Source organism: Octopus sinensis, linkage group LG1, assembly GCF_006345805.1.
Source record: "Octopus sinensis linkage group LG1, ASM634580v1, whole genome shotgun sequence".
Taxonomy (NCBI): domain Eukaryota; kingdom Metazoa; phylum Mollusca; class Cephalopoda; order Octopoda; family Octopodidae; genus Octopus; species Octopus sinensis.
This window is the reverse complement of record NC_042997.1, coordinates 85,799,044-85,819,534: the sequence shown is the minus strand read 5'-3', so window position 1 is coordinate 85,819,534 and position 20,491 is coordinate 85,799,044. Positions and strand designations below refer to the sequence as shown.

General features: G+C 35.9%; 1 protein-coding gene across 1 annotated transcript in view; it reads right to left on the bottom strand.

Annotated features, from left to right (window-relative positions):
• Positions 1 to 20,119, bottom strand: part of LOC115211044 — a 469,379-nt gene extending 449,260 nt beyond the window's left edge. Inside the window, exon 1 of the mRNA XM_029779919.2 lies at positions 19,606 to 20,119. The gene's annotated coding sequence lies outside the window, so the exon portion shown is untranslated. The remainder of the gene's footprint in view (positions 1 to 19,605) is intronic.
• Between the last annotated feature and the right edge of the window lie 372 nt (positions 20,120 to 20,491).

Below are 20,491 nucleotides of genomic sequence, written 5' to 3'. Positions count from 1 at the left end.
AAGATATAATACTTTGTTTCACATAAATACTAACGTGGTTTTTATAAGGATTTTGTATCTTTCTTTCTCTCTCCTGTCCAGACTTCGTTATACCTAATTTTTATAAAGGTGCACTTGTAAAATTTTTATGAAAGAAACAGCCCCCGTTTTCCGGACAAATAAGTGTTTTGTGACATATTAGGTCACCGTAATTTAGTCATCGAAAAAAAGAAAAACATTTTCCAATAATTCCGGTTTCCTCCCCCACCCACTTTTTCCGAAGAAAAATAAGGAGTTTGCGGCACATTAGGCATCCGTAATGCATGCCGTTATATATACAATTTCATTAAAAGATATCCATTTTTCTCAAAGTTACGAGGGAAAAACATCGGATCTTGTGAATTTTCCCCCAAGTCCTCTCCCCACCCCCTAGGAAAAGATTTTCCCCACAAATTTCTTTATAATCGTAATCTATAACGTTTGAAAAGTATTTATATAAAATTTCATTAAAAAACCCCATTCTCCTAAAAGTTATAAAGGAAAAACATCGGATCTTGTGAATTTTCCGAAGGCCTCTACCCCGCCCCTCCTCGTTGCTTTCTAGGCATTTTTGTTTTCATATTCGTTTCCTACAGCTTTTTTTACACCCTTTGCACTATTTTTTTTTTCGATTTCGTCTCCGGGTAATAATGTCAACATTAACCAAATACACACACACACACACACACGCACACACACATACACACACACACACATACACAAGGGTTGGACAAAATAATGGAAACATCATAGCATCATAATTTTGAAATATTTATAAAACCATCAAAAGCTTGTATATTTTTATGTTTTTTAATTTATTATTAGTGTTGCTTAATATGTTTTGCTAACATTGCTGTTTCTTTTCAGATATCATCAGAAAAAGGTAATTAAAATTAATTAAAATGACAGATCAATCGAACTTCAAAAGAGGTCAAATTTTTGGTGCTCGTATGGCAGGCGCTAGCGTAACGAAAACAGCCGAAATGTTTCGTGTATCAAGAAGTACTGTCTCGAAAGTAATGACAGCCTTTGAGAAAGAGGGAAAAAACCTTCTCATCGAAACAAAACTCCGGAAGAAAACCAGAACTTTTAGATAGGGACCGTCGGACTCTTACGCGAATTGTTAGAAAGGATCACAAAAGTTCAGCTCCCAAAATTACTGCAGAGCTTAATGACCACCTCGAGAACGCAGTTTCCACAAAAACTGTTCGTCAGGAACTGCACAAAGCCGGATTTCACAGGAGGACTGCAACTAGAAAACCACTATTTTCAAAAACAAACGTTACAAAGTTTTTAGAGTGGAGTAAAAACCTACAGAATTGTTTCCTAGAGCAGTGGAAGAATGTTATTCTCTCGAACGAGTTATCTTTTACCTTATTTCGGACTAAAAGTCGAGTATACGTGTAGAGACAGCCAAAAGAAGCATTTGACCGAGACTGTCTTCTTCCTAAACATGGAGGAGGATCTGTGATGATCTGGGTGGGGGCTATATCTTGGAAACCCGCCGGCCCAATGGCTTCCTTTCATGGCAGAATTAACAGTCAAGACTATTTAAGCATCAAATTCATCCTATGGTTGCGGAATTGTTTCTGGAGGGAAACGCAATCTTTCAGGATGATAATGCACCAATTCACAAAGCTAAAGTTGTTACTGAATGGCACGTGGAACATTCTAGTGAAGTTAAACATCTTATCTAGCCACCACAGTCCCCAGATCTCAATATTATTGAACATTTATAGTGCATTTTAGAAAAATAAGTAAGGAGTCAAAATTGTCCGCCATCATCTGGAGACTGTTTTAGCTGAAGAATGGACAAAAATTCCTTTGGAAACAATTCAAACTTTGTATGAGTCCATACCTCGTAGAATTCAAACTGTAATTACTGCCAAAGGCAGTCCTACCCCATATTAAAATAAATTTGTTTGAAATTTTAAGGTGTTTCTATTATTTTGTCCAACCCCTGTATATAAATAAGTTAAAGAAAAATATCAAAAGAGAATGGTGTCAGGTATTCAAAATTAGACGTATGTGAGAGTGTGTGCGCGCGCGTGAATTCGTATGTATGCACCTATTTTATTTTCTAACCAAATGAAAATAATGAACTTTATACAAGGAAGTAGTGAGGTTTTAATTATAATACACGCAAGAACCAAATTGAATTGTGACCTGTCAGCTGAGTGACGAAAATAGAAATAAGTTGAAAAGAAGAAGGTGAAAACAGCCGACGCGAGACTATATATCATCAATCTCGGATCGAACAATGAGAGAGAGAGAGAGAGAGGAGTTGAAGATAACTTTAGACACATGATTAAAAGCATTTCTGTCATGACCATCCCGCCTTTTAAAGAATATATATAGCAATAGGATTATACTATCCGGTGTATCATTTTATTATATAAGATGGTAAGTTGTAATTTGAAGGAGACTTGGTTCCTGTTTCTAGCAAGTCGAACGACTAAATAGAATCTGCAAAGTTGGAAGTGATGTAATTTTATGTAGTATCGATGGCTATAAACCATCAAAACCTCCTGCTTCAGATCGAAATTCAATAATTTTGCACGATTATATCCACTTTCAAGACCAAGGAATAACTACTTTCCCTTTTCTCTGCTTTTCATGATATTATGAAAAAGAAAGGTTTTCATGCCTACTCATTTGTCTGTCTTTTATCTTCACCATCAATTCCTTTCACACATATAACTATCAATCTGTTCGTATCGTTTTCCCCCACTTCGTTTTCTTTGAATACAAAGTGCTTTTACAGGAATTTAAATACCAACAAGGGTATAATAAAGAGTTACATGATATAAACTTTTGAAAAGTCTTGGTTATTTTCACTGTCCAGCTTATAATTTGAATTTCCAGCACACTCCTGAGATCATTTTTGCATATCTCTAGGATTTCACTTAGCTTTACAAAGTATGTCGCGGTTTTGCATGTGTATACGTGATTGAATATGTGTGTGGACGATTTGCCACAAAATAACCCTTATAAATTTATTTTAGCGGAAAGAAAGATTGCAGTTTGGGTTTCGATATTTCTTTCTCTTATTTCGTCTCACATAAATTTATGTTTACACCAGAAACGTTTCACTTAGATTATTTATTTATTTACACTGGTTCGTGTACTTCGGCAGCATAGGGAAAGATTTTATGCAGAGTGAAAAGATTTTAGAGAATTACGCTAAACAAAATTTATCTTATAAATTATCTATTCAGTTCCAAAGGATAATCTAAGATAAATTTATGGTGGAAATATATATTGTACGTTGTGCCGGATTTAGTATATAGCTAAACAAATTATAGCTTAGGTCCTCACAATATGTAGGAGCGACACTTTCTGTTTGTGATCACAAATGGAAAGCGGAAAATTATCTTAAGCAAAAAACTGAAAATTTTTTTGGGAAAAAATTTAATCGTGATTTCCGTAATCTTAATCCCCAACAATTTGTTTTACGGAAAATGCTTAAATAGAAAAATATTTAAGAAAAGCAGCTTATTTTTTTATCCCCGCAAAATTACAATTTCCGTAGTTGAAAACAGGAATCTCAGAAGTTTTTGTGTAAAATGAAAGAAAAGAAAAAAAACAACAACAAAAGACGAAAGTCGGTGGTGCTGAGACATCTTACTAATTTCTTAGCAACAGATCTTATGACATTATGCATAGACAAGCAAAACATGAACAACAGTTTTCTTTGATACTCGAAATACTGAAAATCATTGTCGACTTTTTCTTCTGGTGAATTATCAAACAAAACCAGGCCACAACTTATGCCAGCTTTTCTCCAGTATTGATACTTCCACTTTTGACCATTCTTTAGCAATGAACCAAAGAACATTTTCTATGTCATATTCTTTAATAAATGTTGGTACAGACTCGTCAGCATTCACCACATCTAACATACGCTTCATGGAAAGTGAGCGATTTAATTCTGTAGCAGAAGTAATTTACACTCTCATTATGTGATTTCTTTATTACCCACAAAGGGACAATACAAATATGTGGGTAGGTAAAAACGGGTGATAGAATTCAATGAATAAACGAAAGATGTAACGATGACGTTCGGTCCCACATACTGGCGCCATCTTTTCACGTTTGATTACTTTTAAAGAAAGTCTGCGATATTGATGTTAATTTTTGAATATAAAATTTCTGCACTTATTATGTGTGGTAAGTCTTTTTCTATTTAAATTTCGCAGTATTTCACTTTCTCGTACTTTTCAAGTTCCCTTTTATCTGTAATGTCTAGGATTGCGCATTCCAAATGCGAAGGGATTTTGTGCCAAGCATTTGTCATTCTCGTGTTTCCCAACGTCTTTATTTCAGCAACCAATTGTTTGTCCATTAGATCATAGAAGATTAATACTTTGGTTCCTTTGTCATCGTTTTTTATTTTATGGGGAAGGGATTGGGAGTTTTCGGACACCTGTGAGTGTAAGTTTTTTCCATGTTGGCCGGGGTAAGGAGGGATCGGTGATTGAAGGGGAAGGGTGTGGCAAAGTGGGCTTGGGTAGGACTCATCGCTGCCAGATTGTGCCTTCCCTTTTTCTTTCTTTTCAACCTTTTCCCATTCTTCTTGTTCCTCTTTGATCTTTTCTGGTGGAGGCGGAGGTGAAGGGCAGTTAACCCTAATGTGGCCCTTTTGGCCACATTGGTAACACCTGGGGATTCTTCTCTACTTTCAGCCTCAACACTTTATCTTCTACAGTTAGAGTTTCTATAACTTTTTCAAGGACTTCTGGGGCGGCCTAAATCAATAACTCATGCCCTTGTCCTTACCAGTTCCTATGGTCCATGCATGTGGCTTGGAGGACCACCACTTCCTCCTCCAAACCCAACAGTGCAAGAAGACCAGAAATCCGGATGTTCAAAAACACAACAAAATAGAACACACTTTTCGCAACTTTTACACAATTTTCACTAACCTTTCGCAAAAAAGACGACCGACCATCCTCAGTCCGAAGTACAAATTTTACAATAACGATGTGTATGATTCCCACTGTCAGTATGTGAGATCGTTTTAACACGTCTAGGCTTAAATACCCACAAAACTACCCCAGTACGTAAGTGCTACTTAATTTATCGACTGCCCCGAAAGGATGAAAGGCAAATTCGACCTCGGCTGAGTTTGAACTCAGAACGTCAAGTTTTAATATATCCACATTCACACTTCCTCATTCACTCTCCATTTCATTATAAGTGGTGACCCCGAGTTATAAACATCTTCGTTATAATTCTTTAGTGAGCGCAGTATTTCTTAGTCTTGATCTTGGATATAGGATGTACTCAGCTGGATGGTAAATACAGAGCACAAATATTTTTCTTACGCATGAATTCAGCTTCGGTGTGTACTGAACAATTGTCCAAAATAAGAAATTTGTAATCTGTTGCTAGGCATAAGAAGTACAGTGCTCTGGCTTCTGGTACAAATTTTCTTCAAATTATTCTAGCATAATATCAGTTGCAACCCATCTATCTTTATTTGCTCAGTTACTAACACCTTTTAAGGCCCTGGGGCATTTACATTTTCCTACTACTCCAGTTTACATTTGTACATTTGAGTACTCTAAGATGATGACTCTATCCTCAGATTTTGTGACTCCTGCAGGCTCTTCTTCATCCTTTGCTGTTAATGTTTCCTAAGTGTGTACCACCAATATAATGCAATTTCATTTGCATTATACACCTGCTCAGGATTGAGGTATCTGTCAATTACGGGTTTCGCAAGCTGCTTTGTGATCTGCAGACTGCTTTTCTTTGCACACTTTATACAGGGAAATTTCATGATGCTTCTTGAATCTTTGAAGCCACTTTTCACTATAGACACACTAATGTTCTAATTTGAGTTCTTTATGAAACAACTTAACTCGTTCCATTATCACGTTACCTGACAAGTTTACTCCATCACTGACACTGTCAAACAATTCCATTATCACTTGCTCGCAATCAATACTCTTATGATCTTTCATAGTTTTTCTATCATTTTCATTTTTAGAATAATTGTTTGCATAAAACTTTAATATGCTGTCCTTTTGCTTCTTAATATCATAAGCAGGTGATGAACCAATGCCTACACAGATTACGTACTAAAACACCACGGTCCATATTTTTTCTCAACAGTTCTACTTTATCTGTGATTAATAGGGACTTGTTTACGTTAGACAGTTTTCTTATGTGTTGTAGCCATAGCTAGGAGTAACTTCAAGTTAAACAAGCAGAGGAGTTCTCAAAATTTTAAGATCTCCACTAACAAATGCAGTGGAAATATTTTACACGTGAACACACGATACATGCAACACCAACTGTGATCGCATAGTGATCTAGACTAGTAGTCCCGAGTATTTCATGTTCCCTTTCGAGATTCATCCAGGTTAAAGACGGTACCGAACCATCAGTTACCGGAAAACTGGTGTTGTACATGTATACACGTACACATACAGAGATGAATCAAGCTAATATGACATCCGTAGCATTTATTTTACAGGTCTTTATTTAGTTGCATTTGTTTCATGAGCTGCCAGAAAATGTAAATTCTTCAAATCATAATACTAACAGGATATTAAAGAGTATAATTTTGTATAATTCGATATGTACTACAAATAATAGACGACTCCTCTAGGTTATTATATAAGTAACATGAAAACATTATTATTGAAATATTAATTCAAACTTGACGTCCTAGTAAAATCATATTTTCGATATTTGGCAAATGCAAAGTTGTTAATAATACTGGTAATATTTATTTTCTTCAGAAGTTAATGTTCAGTATTCATTAGAGCAAAACTGTTCGATCTGCTGCTTCTTTCTTTATTATTTATTTTTAAAAATGTGCTTTTAAGCTTTGAAAATAACTGTAATTTGAACCGTACGAGCCAAACTAAATTTGGAAAGCGATTTTCTACTTTGAGGAAACACGATACTATGTGGGTGTCAATTATGATTTGTGAAACAGAACCACACAATATATTTTCTTTTTGTTTTTTGTTTTTACAATGTCTTACTCAGGGGAGAATGAGCAACGTCCATGATATTTTTCAGGGCCTCTCGAACTTATGAGAGGATAGGAAACTTGTCTCGGATGCTTGCCAGTGATTGGACAACACCAAAGCACAGAAAGGCGAAGTGGTGATGTTAAAACGGTAAACAGATTAAATCTACAACCCAAAACATCAAAAATTAATGTTCAGCTTGTCATTATATTTCAGAAGCGGATTTTCCAGGTCTTCCTGAAACAATAACATATAAAGAATTCTTGACCCTTCTGATGTGTGGTGAAACATAACGGTCACTTTCTGAAAAATCTGTCAAAGCTAAAAACAGATAATTGATTATGGCCCGAAATGTTTCAGGTTTGTAGTTAGAACTTCCTCTGTAAATAGAAACCTAGAAAAAATTTCCAATACAACTTTTACATCTCATCCCTTCTAGTCCCGAACATGTAACAAAAATCTTAATAGTTGCTACATTCAAAATCTCACAACCACAAATGATCTCTCTTGGCGATCTCATAGCCACAACATAACAAACACTGCACCCCAAACTACTTTATGACCAAGAAACACTTGATTTCCTTTCAGATTCTCTGATTGGATCAAGTGAAACCCACAGTAAAATGCTGCTTTCACATCTGGAACAATGATGCTGCTGCAGTACGCACGAAAACCCTAGACTATATCCAGAAAAAGGGTCGCTTGAAACTACACTCCAGTCTCTGACTCACAGACAGAGGTGTAGCTAAAGAGCGTGTCACCAGGGGAAACCTTTAAGTTTTCTGCTCCGAACGATGTCATAAATAAAAGTGACAAATGAAATATACACCGCCGATAGTTGTTGTTGACAAACAACGACAGTAATTTTATTCAGCTGAATACATGTCATTGATTGGTTGAAATTACCGAAATATGACTACTTTAACACGAAATTACTTCGTAAATATAAGTTTTTCTCAAAACTGCTAAGAGTAAAAGATGTTTTATATGACACATCCTACCAGTGTCCGAAGTTTGAAAGTGTTTAGTTACAAAAAATTAATTTCTCGATCTGCTGTTCAAAGGGAAAAGATCCGTTTTCAACTGAGGTTCAACTGTGGTTCATCTACGTTAACAAAATAGTAAGTTGGGAAACCACAGTAGTATTTTAAAGGTTCGTGAAAAATTTTGATCTAAATGTATTTATTACAAGAAGCAGTAGGATTTCTTTCTCTGACGTTTTACATAGTTCAAGTGAATGTGTGAAAAACAAAATAAGAATTTTGAAAGAAGTATCTGTAAAACCAGTTCTTAAACATCGAATCGAATAAAATAGTAATGAAAGGGGTCTATAGATAAAAAATGGTTGATAACCACTGACTAGAAGAAAGTTCCGTGATATTTGAGGTCAGTGTGGTAAATGCTCTTGAACAATCTCGAGTCATCAAGTGCTAGAAATACATGCTCAAGGAAATTCCAAAAAATTGTGTTTTATATGACACATTCTACCAGTGTCTGAAGTTTGAAAGTGTTTAGTTACAAAAAATTAATTTCTCGATCAGCCGTTCAAACGGTAAAGATCCTTGAAAACTAATGTTCAAGACAAAGATCGGCAAACGGCAGATTACAAACCGAATCTGGTCTGCTCACTTCATTGAATATATATTGGATACAACAATTCTTTTTTTCTTTATTTATCTTCGGTTTGTGAACAATAAAATCCAGCATTGAAATATAGAGCACAAATTTATTTTTTGCAATAGTCTCAAATAAATAAATGTTATATATTGAGAGAGAGAGAGAGAGAGATTCCTTCATTTAATAAAATAATGTACGTTTCCCCAGGAGCAATTTTTTAAGCAGCAAATGTTTTCACTTTCCTAAATAAATGGAACAATAGAAACGAAGAGCACTTCATAAAGCGTCGCAATATAGTTCACGTGAATAATTTATTATAAGACAAGAGGAAAGGACAGAAAAATATTTACTGGTTCGTTGAGGAAAAAAGGTAAAGTGGCTGTACCACATTTATCCCAAAACCACAATCTCTCTTATCAACCTAAGTAAAAATTCTTTGACTCTTCATTGAATGCCGTCAAATACCCGTTTTTAAGTCATTAAAAGTGCAGCAATTCCTTCATTTCAACAGCTGACGTTTTGAAATATAATAAAATAAAGAAATCAAGCTGTTTCTATATAGCTTCATATGATCGCGGTTTCGAAGACATAAAAACATTTCCAATACGTCCAACTTTCCAAAAAATGTCTATCGATCTCTACTCTAGAGTCCCTCCCACCCAAAATCAATTATACTGGATCTAGATAAACCATATGCGATTTGACATCAGTAATTTTCGAGTTTTGCTTTACGGTCGGAAAATAATTTGTTTAAAAATAAAAAAGGTGAGGGGAATGCAGATAGAGTAAATTTGGAACCATCAAGGACTGGCCAACTCGTATTTAACACCTTAATTTCTTAACAAATATCTCCGCCAGATCATGCAGCAAAAAGGACGACCCACATATGCAGAAAACAAAAACTGAACTTAGATTACTTCGACTTCAAATAAAAGAAAACAAAGAAAAAATGCTTTATTATATTTCCAATGAAATCAAAAGAGACTATGGTGGTGAACATGGAGCGTATTCGGTAATTTGATTCAGCTGTTTGATGTGTGCTTGTCACATATGTTGCAAATATTAATATTGGAATATTGGCACAAGGCAGTACATGTCGAAGAAGTTATATTGTTGATTATAAATTGGCCTTGACTGATACTTTATTTTATCAACTCGGGGGTGGAGTGAAAGGCAGAATTAATCATGCCCAGTTCAACTTTGCTTTGCATCCTTATAGAGTTCGATAAAATAAAGTACCAGTAAAGTACTCAGGTAAATTTAATCAACTCTATTCAACTTGCAAATTTGATCAGAAATAAGGCAATTCTTTACACCAATATCACATTTGTTTTTAGGAAATACTGGTTCTTTTTTGTTCTTTTCATGTTCAAAAGCTTCACGAATATATTTAAGTTGTTCAGATGGTAGAACTTACTATAAAAGGAACCCAACGAAATGGATTTCAGTGTGCCAGTTCCAACAAGATTAAAAAAAAATCAATGTTTGTCCTAACGTGCAGGAATACATCTCAAGTATAAAAGCGTTTCTTCTTTTTTTTTTTTTTTCCGAAAGCTAGTTTTTCGCATTTGATTTGAAAACGTTTTGATGTGAATTCGTGTGTAGAAACATTTTTTCATCTCAGGAGGGTCATTATGTCAATAATAAACACACGCACTGGTTCTATTTCCCTTCTTTATCAATTGGTTAATTATCTAAACCAATTAACTATTCGATTGTTTGACCAGTTAATAGATTGTTGATTCAGTTAGTCAATAAATCACTCATGTGGACTTTGACAAAGATAGCTAATTTATTGATAAAACGAATGATTAATCAAACAATCGATTAATTCGTCAAATAGCTAACCAACTAACAAAGAAAACAGCGAAATAGAACCAATGTGTATATTACTGGTACAACGACCCTTACAATATATAAAAGGTATCTTTTCGTAGATTTACTGTATTTACATTCAAATATATATCAGGATAATTTAAACGATATAGTTTCTGAGGTACAAAGCTAGTAATTTTGTGGGAGGAGGTCAGCCGATTAAATCGATTCCAGTACTTGACTGACACTATATTTTATTGACCTTCCCCCCGGAAACACGAAAACTTAAGGTAGCCTTGGCGGGATTTGAACTCAGTATGTGAAAGAGCGAAACACATACCACAAGATATTTTATACTAAGCTCTAATGGTTCTCTTAATCCACCGTTAATGTTAATTACATAAACTGTCAGTGGCCCAATATAACCCTAGTTAGATAACTATATATATATATTGTTGTATAGAAGTGTGACGAAAGAACTCTGGCCGAAATACAATTAATATAAAATAAAGCTGAAGCAAGTGAACACCAAATATATAGTGCGTGTGTTTTTTATTGGCTAAAAGGGCAACGTGACCAAATACAACAATATCTGTTTCAACACACGAATTCACATCAAGAATCTTGCAAAACGAATATATAAACATGTGTGTGCGTGTGGATATGTATGTATGTATGTATGTATAAATATTTTGTATTATCACTAGATCTGGTGGTCTCAATGCTGGCGGGTGATTATCTCCCCGACAGTGTCATAAACAAGAGTGCTTTTATTCACCGGAAGCCAATATGAGGGCTTCTCATGGTTGCTGCAGCAGTATTCTAATAGAACATCCACTTTTAAGTGGGTGTGTGTATATATATATATATATATATATATGTGTGTGTGTGTGTGTATGTATGTATGTATGTATGTTGTGTGTGTGTGTGTGTGTGTGTGTGTGTTACATATATTTACCTTGCTGTAAAGAGTGGGTACCATCGACTTGCTCATTACAGAATACCTTTGTTCTTTAAATACTGTTAATAATAACGACACTCGATTTCTAAATGGGCATGCCCTTTGATTAGTAAACACTCGGCATACGTGAGCAAAAGCCATCTTGACTAAAAGCAAAACCCAACACAAGCTAATGAGGTTTCACTTTATTGGTGATTCTTTGTCAAAGTAATAGTTGATTGGGTGTTTATTGAAGTCTTCTCGGGTAAGTAAAATTGTTCTAAAACCAAAGTGAACACTGCGTTGGATTTTATTGTTTAGCCTGACCCACCCCTCAGGTAAAATCTTCTAGCCGGACAATCCTGCCTTTTATTTTCAGCCATAACACACACATGCATACATACACACATACATATATTTATATATATATTTAGGCTCACATCATATAATGTATCCTTTCATTTTGTTTCGCAAGGAATATCTAGGCACTCTGCAGAGACTTTGAAAAATAAAATTTAAGGCCTCAGAAAAATTCATGCTTCTATTTCGAGAGTGTTTTCAAAAAACGAGCTATTCATAATTTTGCTATGCAAAAGTATGATTAATGAAACGAAGGAAAGAATAGTTTCCTATATTTTTCTTTTCTAAATTTACAACATAAATAAACTTTAAAAATTTCTATGGGAAGTGAACAATTTTTTTTTTTTTTCATTTCATCCCCAGTGATCTATATGAGCAAAGATGGAGAACCACCGCGATCGGATTTGATTTGAGGAAGATTCAAGAGTTATTTGTAGCAGATCGAAGAACCCTCATTTTCGTATGCATGCGGGGCTGATGTCGCATGTCCGGCCAGAAAATAAGAGTCAAATCTGTTTCAAACCTCACAAGAACTACATGTCCAACACATACAAAATCTTGAACATACACACATATTCTTATTTATAGATACAAAGGCGTGTGTATACATACATATATATATATATATATATATATATATATATATATATATATCATACGCTACATTGCCCCTCTTTTATAACGGTAATGAAGGGACATTTGACTTCTAGATTACATGTATATTTGCCCTGAGTGTGTAATAGTGAGTGAGTGCATGTGTATACAAATACCTATATACATACATATATATGCCTATGTGTGTGTGTGTATGCATAATGTTTTAGACGTAATAAAGACCCCTTTCGATCATGAATGACCATGGGATTGCACTTAGAAAGTTTACCCTCCGAGACACAAGTCTGGGCCAAGCTGTTTATGGAGGACCAGTAGTCGCCCGCGAATACCAGCCTCCCCTCCCAATGCTACCTTTCTAAGGGAAAGGTAAAGGCCGAAACAGCTTCGCCCCAGTGACATCGCGACTCATTTCTACAGCCGAGTGAATTGGAACAACGTGAAATAAAGTGTCTTGCTCAAGAACACAGCACAGCCCGGTCGGGGACTCGAACTCACTGCCTTATGATTGTGAGCTCGACGCTCTAAACCACTGAGCCATGTGCCTTCTACATGTAATATAAGTACATATCAGCTGAAAATATATGTTCGAAATTCTGTCCGTGAGGATGTGTGGTTCTTAACCTGGATTATAGCGCCTCTTGAAGACGTTGTTAGCTTCTTAGGACCAGAAATCAAAGGGTTGCTTTTTTATTATTTTTTAGAAATATAATTAAAACAAGTATAATACTTGTATTTTAAACGCGTTAATGAATAGAAAAAGAAACGAAAAACATGTTATCGGGGTCATAACATGATCAGGACAGTATATTATTCAGCATGAGTGATGATGCGTCAAGATCCAAAATAATTTCACAATATAAATCTTCACCTTCAATAAATTTCTATAAAAATTTAATATAGCGGAGGCAATAGTCACGCAAATGGCTAAAAAGGAGGAACATATTGTATGGGATAGTATTTGAAAGTATGGATAATAAACCACTGCAAAAAATTAGCATCTGTTGTATGTAGATGATTTGTGTGTGTGTGTAAAATATTCAGTGAAAGACGATGATGAGCTACAAAATGGTTTGATAATAAAGCATTAGTTAAACTCCAGGCGAGACAGCACAACATCTCGCTTTCAAGTCACGATTCATACAAGATCAGCTCCAGTTATTCTATTCAGATCTTTGGTGAAAGCATGAACATAGCAGCATTAGATTGTACACACGCACACACCATATCCGCTTCCATTTCTTTTGAGCCATGTAAAAATAAAACCTATCGTTAGCTGTTGCTGTTCTCGTAAGGTTAGTTTTGATAATGTATACCTGACGGAGGAGAATAGATATCAAAGCGTAATCGTTCGCGACCATCCTGTCCCCTTTTCACAACACTGCAGTTAGGACTTCATTATGAATCTAATTTGTTAAGGTGGCGAGCTGGCAGAATCGCTAACGGCAATTCGTCGGTCTTCACGCTCTGATTTCAAACTCTGACGAGGTCAATGAGATAATTACCAATTACCAATTCAGTACTGACTCAATCTAATCGATAAACCCCTTCCCCAAAATTTCAGATCTTGTGCCTATAGTAGAAAGGATAAGGTATCTAGTGTCCCGATTATTTTTCTAGAATAGAGTATGATGAGGGATATGTATGTTTGTATGTTTTATTCAAGTTCTTGAGTGAATACAAGCCGGTCGCTAACAAAGCGACAAGACTTCGGAGATAAGAGAGTACCCGGTGTTTGTAAATATGTGGTTGTGTTGGTTGAACTGTCGATGCATTCACCCAAGTGTTGCATCTAGTCGCATTAGAATCTCAGATGGAGAATCTTTGGAATGTCTTACAAATCTTTACTGTGCCACTAATAAATTGGATTTGGAGGATCTGCATCATGCATGCATGTATTTATGTATGTATGCATGCAAGCATACTTTTTTTTACATATAAATACATGTCTATATCTTTGTATTTCTAACTACGAATACATGTTCATGTATGTATATTCAACGTTCTGTGTGTGTTTGACATGCGGTTCTTAACCTGGATGATGGAGCTTTTTCTTGGTGGCGTTAGCTCTCTAAGGTCAAATATCAATTGGGTCGCTATTTTCTTAGAAATAAAATTCTTTAAAGCACATTCAATTCTTGTATTTTAAACACATTAAAAAAAGAAAAAAAACTGCGAGATTTAGAACATGAGCAGGGCATTGTGTTAGATGATTAAGCAACTGTGTAGGAGTTCAATCGTTGATAAAATGCTAGTTTCAAATTTTGGCACAAGGCCAGCGGTTTCGGTGAACGGGGTAAGTAGATTACATCGACCCCAGTACTGGTACTTATTTTATCGACCACAAAAGTCGACCTCGGCGGTATTTCATCTCTAAAAGACGGATGAAATGCCACTGAGCATTCGCCCGGCGCGCTTAACGATTCTGCCAGCTCGCCTCCTTCTCTTTGGTTAAATATTACAGTGGCGTCACTATCAATTTTCAGTGCACTTTTTCCAGTCAACGATCGTACTTCTACAGGACGTCGACAAGTCACAGACGACATACTATAATAATACGAATAATACAACAAAATGGAAATGTAACGTAAAAATTGCATAAATCCTTCTTAACATTTATTATGGTGTGTTCTTATATTCGAACGATGAAAGCCCCATCACAGAGCAAGTGTTTCATTTCCCGGTAAATAAAATTCTGTAAATGTATGTCACAGCATCTATTTTTTGTTCCTTATCACTAAAATATAACGTGTATATTATTATAAAAGAGGGTTTATGAGTGACTGAGTGTGTGAATATTTATAAACTAGTGTGTATGTGAATGTGTCAATGAATCTGTTAATATGTGTGTTATTTGTTTCAGTCATTGGACTGTGGCCATGCTGCAGCACCGCCTTAGTATTTTTTAATGAAACTGAATTTATTAAGTAGTGTGTGTAAATATATGTATGTATTATGAAAGAATGTATGTGTACACACACTTGAATGTGTCTTAGTTTAATGGGAAAAATATAATGTCGGCAAGATAATGTAGTTCTAAGGAGTTTACTGTGCAACCATAATATCCCGGGTCTGATCCCATGACATGCTGGGCAAATAATTTTACCAAAGCTTTACCTCGACTCAAGCCTTGTGAAGGAAACTGGGTGGACAAAAGTCGTGGGAAACTCGTCGGATGAGACTGCAGACTGTGACAATGCCCAATTGTAGGAAACTCGTTGGACGAGACTGGAGACCCAACCTTGTTACATAGTCTCACGCTTAGTATGCCCGACATTTACGTTAAGGGTATGCACGTTTTCTAGAATATTCAGCCACTTACCCTCTAAGGTAATCAGCAGATTGTTCACTCAACTGAATTACTGGAATACTTATCGCCGAAAACGACGAAGGTCCATACAAGTTTTTACTTTAAGGAACAAGTGTTTTAATGAGGATATGTTTATGAAACTGGTATATGTAAATTTTATGAAGTGTATACGTGTGTGACTTTGCCAATGTAAATGAAAGCGCATGTTTATAAAAATGTATGAATGGTAGTATATTTATGAAACTGTATATGTGTGTTTATGAAACAGTGAATTTCAGTCAATTAGTGAGCTAAGTTGGTGATCAGGTTTCGATACTCAGTCGAAGACAGTTTCGGTTGTTTATATTGGGAAAAAGCATAAATGGAGCAACTTTTCTTTCTCTCAATTCGTAAACTGAAAAAAGGAGTCTTTACACTAAAACATATTCTTCTATGTGATTAAGAAATGCTGCGTTACGCATATATACAGAACCGTCTTAAAATTTTTCTGAGCTCTTAGGCAAAGTAATATACTTGGAAATCCTACAAAATTTATAGGGAATGAACCTCAGCATACCTACTTGAAGCATTGAGCCCCTACATCTGTAGCGACCCTCAATAACTCCCCAGTGTGACTATTCCTTAAGACGGCACTGCATATATGTGCAGTGGTGTGATTCCCTGTGTGTGTGTGTGTTCATGCACACACGTATACAAGTATAAAATTGAGATGCGGGCATAGGTGTATAGACATTTGTATTAGAGCGTGAATATGTTATTGATGTTGTTTAAACCTGTGTGAACCCTGATCGAGCAGATTTACGGTCAGAGGCATTCCAGACAAAACCATCCCATGTTTTTCGGTCTAATTAATGCATTGTTTACTTATTTAAGACGATGGGGTGGGTGTGATTTGAAGAAGATTTGATTGCTATTTCTAACAGCTACAGCGACCAGGCTCCTTAGTTGCTTTGGTCTCAGAGTGGATATGTTTTCTCTGTTAGTCTAAGTGCATATGTGTTTACTGTATTTATGAAACTTAGTGTGTGTACGGATGTGTGTTTATATATTGTCTATCTACTTACAGTAACACGTGTGGCAAAATCTAAATACGAAATCATACATATACATACACACACACCTATACATATATATATATGTGTGTGTGTGTGTGTGTGTGTGCAATTGTGTATGGGTTCTTGGTAACGTGCGAACGTGTGCTTGTATCTTGTCTATTAAACAAAGCATGCATCTTTGTCTCCAGAAATCAATATATTCATTCGTTCAAAACATTCAACGTATTGTATTATGAAAGTATGTTTAAACTGTCTTAATGTGTGTCAGTGCGTGTGCATTTTAGTCCCTAAAACGGTGTGTACCAAAAATATGTAGACAAAGCATTGGAACAATCTGTATATATGTATATATATGTATGTATGTATGTATGTACTAAAAGAGATGTGAAAGCCTCCACAATATAGAACATGAAGAGAAATATATGAATCCTAATCGGTAAATATAGAGGCGAAAAACGATCGAGTACAAATAGTAGTCAATGGACCACCTGCTCATGAGTCATGAGTTCGAAGCACGCTTCATTCTACTTTGCATCAGTTTATTTAAGCTGTCAGTAGTAATTCGCGATAAACTAGAACCCTTATCCCGAAGATACGGAGCGATTTATCGTTTATCCGATTCACGCTACAAAATTAGGACAGACTAATCTTAGAAGACGTCAATCACTTTATTTATATATTTGTTTTAGACGGCCGAGTAAGGATGATAAAAAATAAAAAGAAAGCTGAAAAGCCAGTCGATTTGAAATCGAAATTTACATGGAATCAAGTTAGTCTCGGAAACATTTTATTTAAATAGAATTAAGAACAAAACAGAATAATCAAATCACAGATTCACACAGCGTGATTATTGAAGCTATGGATGTACTTTCTCTATCATTTTTGGTTATGTGTGTGTGTGTTTATATTACACACACGCACATATATATAATGTACATACATACATAATCAAGACCATGTGTCTCAGTGAATGTCTCCCAATTCTTTCAATTAGACCAGGTAAATGTGTCAGTGTGTGTATGCATGTGTGTGTACATTGGTGTCTGCTAGCGGATCATCGGTTAGTGTGGGTGCGTGTGTGAGTATGCCCACCCGTAAGTTATATATGCATGTTTGTGTGTATGCTATAATGTTTATATAGAGAGCTGGTGTTGTACTTTCCATTCCTGTATATTCACACCCTCGTGTTAATGTGTGAGTGTATGTATATGTTCCTGCATTCACACAGTACAATACGAATGACTGCGAAAAAGGTTTAGCATGTCTACATGCGCGCTGTGTATGTGGAGATGTGCAACTGGGTATATGCACGCTGATATTTTGCTTGCATACGTATGTACATGTGTGTGTGTGTGTATGTATCTCTCTCTCTCTCTCTCTCTCTCTCTCTCTCTCTCTCTTTATACTGATATCACACACATACAGTGAGAGAGACATACTGGTGTGCATATTTATAGATTTATAATTTAGAAGTATAACAACGTGTGTGTGCGTATTCATATACATCCCAGGACCACATCAAGCGTGTCGTTTTATAAGACGTTAACGCATGATTTAAGGGAGGTTGAACTACTATTACTAGTAGGATGAGCGACCAGGTAGAAGAGCTTCCATTGGCTCGGGTGCATGTGTGTGTGATTGCGTTTAAAGTATCTTAACGATTTACTGTGTTCATGAATATGTGTTAGTAGGGTATGTGATGTACTAATACGGGTATATATATATATATATATATATATATATATATATTGCTATTTGTATGTATTCGTTGTGCATACATACTCATGTGTGTCTGCATGCAATATTTATTTACTAATGTAAATATTTTTCTTATCTGTGTGTGTGTGTGTGAGCCTAATCCTCTTTCCCGTTCCCTCTCGTAATCTCTGAATATGTATGTGTGTGAGTGTGTGTATATATATATATAAGTATTGCACGAACTACTTAGTAAATATGTGTTTGCTTGAGTGTGTGTGTGTGTGTGTGTGTGTGTATTGGTGTATTTAAATGTATTAATGTTTATTCGAAAGTTAGGATGTGGGTGTATATTGCGTGTATGCACAATTTAGCATTTTGAAATGAAATGTATGTTGGTACCAGATAGCGTAGGTTGCGTATATATGTTGCGATTTAGCATGTGTGTGAGCATCTGTTATGACAACGTTAGCACTTCGTTGAACATACTCATACGCAAGGTGGCGAATCGTTGTGGTCTCCTGTCGACAGCTGATGAAGAGAATACCCCTTAGCACACAAATTCTGTAAAATCTAAACACGTGTGTAAGTGTGTGTATACGTATAAGTGTGCATGTACATATGTGGGTGTGCGCGCATATATATCTTTAGACAGATAGATATAGATGCTTAGTATGCCTATATATATATATATATATATATATATATATATATATATATATATATATATATATATATATTTATTTATGAATGCGAAGGTAAAGAATACGCACACTTGGTGGTTAGGGTTACGCCGAAAACGTGTTCTGTGTGTTTTCTTTACCTCCGCCGGCTGAGGTAAAGAATAAACACCACACACACATATATATATGCATTCACACACACACACACACACATATATATATATATATATATGAATGCATATTAAACTGAGCGTGTGTATATATATATGTGTGTGTGTGTGTGTGCGTGTGTGGTGTTTCTGTGAGCTGTTTATATGTACATGTGTGTTGTTTGCGTGTATGTACGTGTGAGAGCATGTGAAGGTCTTCCCCTTTCTTCGTTTCCTCATCTCCATCATCGTTCACTCATCCAAACACTCAACCACCCTTATCTCATCTGTCACACCTCATCAGCCGATCCTCATCCCCCAGGATTATTTTACCAGCGTTTGCGTAGAACTTAAAAACTTACCTAAATAAGCAACGGCTTTGGGCATTACGATCCATACCGAATTCCATAATCTCACTTTGAACTTTCCATTACATTTACATTGTCCTCCTCAGCTAAACTCCTCGTAACAAAAGTTCACACCAGAAAGAATATTAATAATACTAATAATAACAAAGAAGAAGAAAATAGAAGACTTTAAAATATTATGGTGGATATATCTGTTCTAGTAAATAAAAGTAAATCCGTTGAATGTCTTTCTTGCTTGCTAGCTCGTATCACCCGACGAGCCGGTAGCAGCATGTTGTAACTGTAAGAGAGCCATCGTTCTCTTCATCATCATCATCTTGTTGTTGTTGTTGTTGTTGATGGCGGTGGTGGTGGGAGTGGCGGTGATGAAGTGGCAGCGGTGGTGGATTTTGTTGTTGTTTAGTAGTGATGGGGGTGGCGGTGATGAAGAGGAGGGCGGTGGCGATGGTTGACGGAGCGGAAGGTAATAAGTTTACTCTCGCCGTCGCCGCTACGCTATTGACTACTACTACAACGACTCCACCTCCTCCTACTACTACTACACACAGCTGACATAATCTGCTCGGCGCTATCAACATCCACGCACGCACGTAAATTATACAATGTTTTGATTGTAAAATAGAACGGAGTCGGATGGTTCGCGCAGTTGGTTTGGTAGTTTGGCGGTTTGAATAGGTTTGATATTGTCAGGAAGAGGAAGTCTTATGTGTGTGTGTTTGTATATGTGTGTTTGTTGTTGATAGATTACTTATCGATCATCATATATGCTTATTTGTAAATGTTAATTGCTTGTTTGCTGGGTGTTGACGTGCGTGTGTGTGCGTTAAAGCTTATATCAATACACACACACACACGCACGCATACATATATCAATACATAT